The sequence below is a fragment of the Oxyura jamaicensis genome, chromosome Z (genome assembly GCF_011077185.1).
Source record: "Oxyura jamaicensis isolate SHBP4307 breed ruddy duck chromosome Z, BPBGC_Ojam_1.0, whole genome shotgun sequence".
In the NCBI taxonomy this organism is placed as follows: domain Eukaryota; kingdom Metazoa; phylum Chordata; class Aves; order Anseriformes; family Anatidae; genus Oxyura; species Oxyura jamaicensis.
This window is the reverse complement of record NC_048926.1, coordinates 16,029,481-16,037,436: the sequence shown is the minus strand read 5'-3', so window position 1 is coordinate 16,037,436 and position 7,956 is coordinate 16,029,481. Positions and strand designations below refer to the sequence as shown.

General features: G+C 34.8%; 1 long non-coding RNA gene across 1 annotated transcript in view; it reads right to left on the bottom strand.

Annotated features, from left to right (window-relative positions):
* LOC118156762 overlaps positions 1-5,930 on the bottom strand; it is a 7,399-nt gene extending 1,469 nt beyond the window's left edge. The window contains exons 1-2 of the long non-coding RNA XR_004746423.1: positions 5,920-5,930; positions 3,567-3,573 (exon numbers count right to left, since the gene is read on the bottom strand). This is a non-coding gene — a long non-coding RNA (uncharacterized LOC118156762). The remainder of the gene's footprint in view (positions 1-3,566; positions 3,574-5,919) is intronic.
* Positions 5,931-7,956: the final 2,026 nt, after the last annotated feature.

Below are 7,956 nucleotides of genomic sequence, written 5' to 3'. Positions count from 1 at the left end.
AGCAAACATGGGAGTGAGAAGATGGCCTTCTGACCATGGAAAATGAGTAACTGCCTGGCAGGGATGCAAGGAGGAGTTACACAGCAAAAGCTGTATGTGGTGTCCTTAAAGAATACAGTATTTGACTATATGGTTATGCATTCTCCTACTTATAAAAAAATCTTAGATTCAAGATACATAGAATGGCTCAGGTTGGAAGGGACCTTGAAGATCATCTAACTCCAACCATGGCAGGGGGAGGGATGGGGGTATAGGCAGGGATATGCCACCCACTCGATTAGCTTGGCCAAGGCCCTATCCAGCTTTGGTGATTTATGACATGGTGAGGACCATGCCCAATAACACTTCTCTGGTTGGTTTGTCTAAAAGATATGATGCAGAAATTTGAAGAAGGACCCCAGAAAGACTGGCAAACTAAAAGGACCTGGGTTAGAAGCACTTAAATCTACTTTTAAGATCTTAATCCCAATTAAACTCCAGGCAGATAAAGACTTGGAGCCAAAGCATATAAAGCATTTCATAAAAATACTTTGTGAACATCTTATAAAGCATTTCATAATATAAATGCCCTTTTTGGAAGTTTCTCTAATAAGAAAACTATCTGAATTTGAATGACTGATAATGTAATTGTGATTAATGATGCAAGAATTTTTAATGTCTTTACCAGGTACCTGCAAAAATGTCTCTCCATGAGCATCATTGGCCATAATGGAAAAACTTTATCAACTAATATTCTTATCAGACACAGGCACAGAGAAGCATTCAGATCTTTTCATTAGATAATGTGTCTACAAAGTATGCTGTTTTCAAGAACAGTAGTGAAGCCATTTTAGTACACCACAGTAGATATACTAGTATGCAACCATCACACAGTTAAACACACACCATTTTTTCAGACTAGTTAGCAGGCAAGGTTTATCTTAGGTTGCTTCTGTTCCCTGTTCTGGCTTAGGCACTATCTACCCCTGCCTGGCTCTATTCTGTGAGTACAGGCGAGGAACATGAGTGTAAACACTCAAGAGTACATCATATCCCAAAGAAACAGGAGTATGAATCCTCAAAGTTACCACTTCCTTATCACTAAATCAGCTGTGTTCAGTCAGCCTTCATAGAAAAGAAGTGGGACATGATTGTTCTGTGCAATATAAAATGAGATCTCTTATGCATAACCATGACCTTTCCAACACGTGTTAGTAAACTGAAAGAGCTCTAGTGGCACTTGTTAAATGTAGGGGAAATTTATGGAATTTAGGAAAAAAAAAAAAAAAAAAAAAAAAAAAAAACCTGCTGCCTATATATTTGCCTTTATTTATTTTTATTTTTATTTTTTTTTAATTTTTATTTTTTGTCTTCCTCTCCCCTGCAACTTTTAAGAACCAGCAAGCTTTCAGAAAGTGCTGACAGCTTTTGAAAGGAAAGATTCTTCTGAATGTAGCATAATGTATATTCACAAAATCATATGACAAGAATAAAAGATCCTTGGTTTCAATGTGAGTAGAAAGGTTCTGGGACTTAAGAGACAGATTCTTAGTGGGGCACATCACCCAGAGTCCAATCACTTCAGCAGAGCTATAGGACTTAATGCCAGCATGTCATAAGCAAATGCTGTAAATACTATTTGACAAACACAAACCACAAAGGATTAAAAAAGAACAACACAAAACATCCCTCCCCCCTCCTCCCTCCCCCCAAACCTCCACCGTTCACTCTCTGCCCCCCCCCATATTCTAATATGGGTCCAGTGTCATGTTTTTTAACTGTCTAGTGGTAACTTTTTGCAATTAAAAATGGCACAGTTCTGACTCAGACCACTTAAGATCTGTACAGAAATCTAATTTTTTTTTTCCACTGTTTAGTGGTTTTATTTTTTCACAGGATGGAAAGAACTGCTAGCAGAGATGCAGATTTTTTTCCTGGAGTGCAATTAATTAAATTAATATTAACATTTTAGGAATTTCTTTCTTAATAGCCTATATCAAATACCTAGAAATATAATGATAGGTTAGCAATGAATTCATGGTTGGTCTGGGCAACAAAATGAGGGAAAATATTACTCTAACAGACTGTTCTGTTGGTATATGAGATATTGGGCAGAGATAATAACCCCTGCAGGGATCTGGCTAAGAACAAATGAAGTCTGAGAGCAAAAGGTGTTAAACATTTCTTTCTGGGGGAGTGAGGGAACACACGTATCACTGGCTCTCAGTTCAGTCTTCCTCTCAGATAGAAGATGATCAAGCTGTGTGAAGCTCAAGCAAGACCTGAATTTTACTTGTTATTCCTATGGATACTTTGATAATAAGGTAGTGGTGAATACTGACTATGTACTTCACAAATGATCGCTGCGACCCACCTCACATTTCTGAAGCTCTCAGGCAGATACCTTTATTGCATTTCCTCTTTTGAAACAGTCTGTAAGTATTTCCTGAAATACAGGTAGATAGATAGACTTTCTCCATGTAATTAGAATGAGTGTCTTGGCTAGTGGCCTCTTTTCTTTCTATCCTTCTTCTAATTCAAATAAAAACACTTCTATTTAGTGCCATGGAATTGACATTTTCCCAGTCGGACTTTCACATCGGGGCTTTTAAATCTCTGGATAACCCAGGCAGATTTAAGTCCTGGGCATTAAATGAGATGAAGCTTTGTCTGTCCATTTTACTTAGTTTAAAATCAGCCTAATGCCAGGAGCCAAAACATTATTTCCAGAAAGCAGAATACATGCCAACATTTGCTGAGGTTCTTTGCCCAGAATCAGACATTATTTAACATACGAATCGCAGCTTCTGCACTAAAAAATAAGCTTTGCACCTACCACAGTAGATGATCCTTACTGTTACAAACAAGAAGAACCCAGAAGAAGAAGGAGCCCTGGAAATCCTACAAAGGTCAAAACAGATATGGGCCTCAGGTCTCGCTCTCTTATTAAAAAGAATCTTCTTGCTACGTTGCCTGGTGAGTAAAGTCAAACCATATTCATATCTAAAAATGCCCTTAGCTGATTGGCTATATTCCCAGGTACAGCATACTCACCAAAATTTGCCTTTCACACAAAAATAATGGATATAAATAATTTTAACTCTTGGTGGATTGTCTGCTGGTGGTGATGGTCTTCTGGCAAACTTGTCAAGGACAAGAGTTCAAATACTTAAATAAGAGTTCTGCTTGAAGTTTCTTGATGTTTTGCTCTAAAAAAAAAAAAAAAAAAATGCAGTCTTCAAGAATTAATTGCTTATCAACTAACCAAAGGAAAAAATAAAGAGAGTAAAGAAACAAAATAGAGAGGAATTGTAGTTTATGTATGGCTTTTCTTCTGTAAGATAAAAATTAAAACATTTTTTTTTCCCCTTGAATTGCTTTCCTTTCAACTTAAGGAATGTACGAATGTACAGCTTACACAATATGAATTTCCTTTTTGGAAATTTCACTTAAGTAATGCAGCTTGACCAAACATAGAGTGATGAAGAATTAAATTTAGAAGAATCAAATCTCCAAAAACATTGTCTTTCAGTCCATCTGTTTCATTTAGTAAGAAGCAGAGGTATGCTGAGGTTTGTTTTCTTTACCCACAAGCTCCATAAGAGTGCATCTAGAGACTTTAAATATTATTGTCTGATTTTATTTTATTTTATTTTATTTTATTTAAGGTGATACATACAGCTATTAATTTCATAATCCAGAAGACTTGGCTCACTATAATTTGTACTTGAAAAAGTGAGAGTGGTTTGAAAATTCATATCAAGAGACCTTATACTACATAGCATATGGATATAAAAAAACAAACCAAACCAAAAAAATGACACCAACAACTAGGAACAACAAGTTGTTTGGAGCACAGCTAAAGATATAGTCAGCAAGATGGAGCACTTTCCTCTTTTGACTGCTCAAAAAATCCAGGATTCCTGTGAGTTTTGCTTTGCAACCACACCTCTCTTGGATATTAAGACAACTCCAGCCATGATCCTAGCATTTCCTATAAACTATAAACCTACAGCAGTGACAAAATTCAGGATTGAACTTACAAATTAAAGATAGCAGCTTGGCACCAGCAAATCATGGTGGATGAAGCCAAATTGCTTCTGTACTAGAGACTGTTCACTTCTGAAACTGACATATGCCTCATTCATATCCTTTGAATTTGACCTCTTTTTTACTTGTTTGATGTTGTTTTCTTTCTCTGGATATGTCTGAATTTTCTTTTCCTTGAGTGGAGACATGACTTTGTCACCTACATGATATAGTCAGAAGATTCAATCCTATGCATTTTGTGGCACCTTTCAATTTTCAGGTTATTGTTCAAAATACACTCTTTGTGGGATGAGCCCTTCTGGGCCTCTTCCTGCAGTGGGAAAAGACAGCCAAGTGGCTGGAGATGATGTTCAAGGCACTTTATGAGTGCACTTCCAGAGTATAATACAGTAACTGTCATAAAGCTTCCTTGTGCTGAAGGTTTGTTCTATAATGATACAAGTTCAGAGCTGTAGCTATGCTAAGCTGGTGTTGGAGCATTTTCTGGAGACTAACACATTTTCGAGGAGATGGAAAAACTCTCCTGTTCAGGAAAGACAAGGATGAGTGGTTTCCTCAGACTTTTTGCAGAAGCATTGACAAATTGCCCATCATATTGAAAATGGTTGGCTGGTTAAAAATAGCTATGTTCGAGATATAGGCTGTATGGAAAATAAACAAACAAACAAACAAACAAAAACAAAACAAAACAAAACAAACAACAACAACAACAAGTTTTTAGGACAAAGATGGTAGACAACTCACACTGAGCAATGTAGTGACAAGAGGTGATTCTATTTACATATAAGCTGGTCCCAGAGAAGTTCATCAAGTTAATTTGGGGATCATCTTTATATTAAGATGGAATGTGCCAGTCAAGCAGTTCAGAGAATTGTGGAATTGTGTGTTTTTTCCATCTGTTTCTGTTCCCTCAGGTCAAGTGATCTGTTGTAAAAGCTCATGTTTCTTTACACAGCTTTGCTTGTCACTTCCTCACTATTACATGCAACTATAAATCATGTACAAAAGAATGGTTCCGTATGCATCAAAAAATGTAAGATACTGGGGATGTGCATGTAAGTGTATTGCTTATGTTCACGAGCAATGCTGAAGACATTTCTAAAACTCCAACAACCTTACATACCTGCCAGATACAAATATTTGTATCTATGTCTATGCTTCTAAACAGAACATGGATCATTCAGTAACAAGAGGCTAGGTATAATTAGTGGTATATAAAAATGCATATTCAAATATTTTTTTTTAAAAAAAAGTCAGAGTATCTGAAAATATGTGGTGTGTACTAGTCTGCTCTTAGGAAGCTATAAAAAACATGTACAAGAATGGCTGTATAAGAACTAGTATTTTAGGTACAGAGATTTTTCCAGATGGAGAATACTAATAAAAATATCTTTTTATATTTGTATGTGCAATGATAACAATGTACATGTGTGAAAAATGAGTTTTTTTAAAAAACTTTTTAAAACTTTTTTAAAACCTTTTTTTTTTTTTTTTTTTTTCTTTTCTTGAGCTAATTGATATGGACTAGACTTGTAAATAGATCTCATATTTGGTAAGTGCTTGGCATTGCATAATAGCATAATGGAACAAAATTCCTACAAGTTCCTAAAGTGATGAGCTTGGATTTATCAGAGTAGTGCCCCAGATTCTTCAAAAACTGTGATTCTCTGAGGTAATAAATCTTTTATTATTATTGTTATTTTTCACAAATTTTTCCACCATCTTCATTTTCTGGTAATAACGTCTCTACATATTCACCCAAATCACCAAAGGCAATTTCAACATGCCTGTAAGATTAAACAAAAAAAATGTCAACGACCATCTGTTCCTGTATGAATTCATAAATATGGGAATAATCAATAGCCAGCTACACAGAGTTCTAAATGTCACCTCTCTGAGTTCTAATTGTCTCAGCGTTCAGACTCCTAATGGGGGTGCTTGCAAAGATCAAGTCTTTTCATGGTCAAAACAACTATGGTTATACTGCATGTGTTGCCAAGAATAGGAATTTTCAGTGTTGAAGTTGATTTGTGAAGTCATTATTTGTGCATGGTATGTATTAAATGAATAGATGCTTCCAGATACTTTTATTTGAAAATACAATTCAAATTGAAGCAATTCACTGAAGAAGTACTTTCTAGCACTCCTGTGATTAGGGAATATGTTAAACCTCATTAACAGGGATTAAGGTTTTAAAATGAATAGCTTCAGATAAATTGAGTTTAGGAACTCTAGAAGCAATGTAGTCCATCCTGACCTGCTCATATATATATATATATATATATCTCTTTTAAAGTAGTAGAAATGCCAGAAGATTGGAACAATGCTGGTGTTACCAGAGGGCAAAAGGATGACCCTGTAGGCCAGTTAGGGGAAATTTATTCTAGGAACATGGTATGGGTTTCATCTAATGAAGAATTGGAATTAAATAATATAATTAATATCAAATATTTTTATTATTTTATTTTTAATTTTATTTTTTATTTTTATTTTTATTTTTAAATAGACCTCATTCTCTGGTAAAGGTATACATATAGATACTTATGACACTAAGCGTGAAAGGGTAATAACCCCTAAAATACTGTGCATATATAATGAAGTAAAAGGCTTTTGACTTAGAGATCTTAGAAAGGAATTATCAATAAGAACAATAATCCTGTGAAATATTTTAGATAGAATTTGTCAAAAATCAGTTTACACTAGAAAACAGTCTATGCTAGAAAGCAGGGAAATATAACATTAAAAATAGTAGAAATGCTGCATCTGAGGAACTGGAAAGATATGTTTTTATTTTAATTTTTAACAATACAAAGCAGCATTTGCAATTTGTCTGCAGCAGAGAAAATGATTGATTATAGAATCATAGAAAGGCTCATATTGGGAGGGACCTTAAAGATCATCTAACTCCAATGCCCCTGTCACAGGCAGGGATGCCACCTACTAAATCAGCTTCTAGCCTGGCCTTGAAAACCTCCAGGGATGGGGCATCCACAACATCTCTGGCAACCTGTTCCAGTTCTCACTACACTTACAGTGAAGAATTTCCTCCTAAGGTCTAATCCAAAACTATCCTCTTTTAGTTTAAAACCATTCCCCCTTGTCCTACCATTATCTACCCAAGTAAAGACTCCTTCTCCATCTTTTTTTTTTTTTTTTTTTTTTTTTTTTTTTTTTTTTTTTTTTTTTAAGACTTCTTTAAGTATTAAGGTAAAAACTTTGTAAAAATTAAGGACCAGATTGATTTTTTAGATAACTTGATTAGAAAATGCAGTTACCTTCAAGATGATAAAATAGTCTCTTCAGTCTCCAATAAAGGCTCATATAAAGTAAAGAGGCTCCAAGTAAATTCAAACAGAAAATAAAACACTTCTAAGAAATCAGATGAACAGTCTTTAGAGCAATCGGAGGTGGGTGGGGAGAGAGGCAGGGTAAGGATACTTTGTCAATCAAAAATAATTATACTTTACATAAACGTAAGTTACTGGATGCAATACAGAGCTATGTTAAATATTAATTACCTATGATTTTGTGATTTACAGAAAGACAGGCTAATGGCCCTAGTGGTCTTTTTGGTTTCAGAATCTGTACCTCCAGTCATCTATTTTATGTCAATATCCAGAAGAAGCTGCATTTAAAAATAATAATTATAATAATCAGTTATTTAACTGAAAGAGGTAAAAACTTGTGCAAATTATATTTTTTTACTTTTTTTTTTTTTTTTTTTTTTTTACTCCATCTGGAGATTAAGATCTTCACATGGAATACTTTTTATTCTTTTCCAAAATGGGGAAAGAGGAGGCATCTCATTTTTTAGACTCAGGGTCATACAGTACAGAAAATGACAATGTAGTGAAATCAGTGTTATTCAGAGGCAAAAGGACCTAAATAATGGAAATTTTTTCACTCAGAAAGTTGGTATATTTAAAA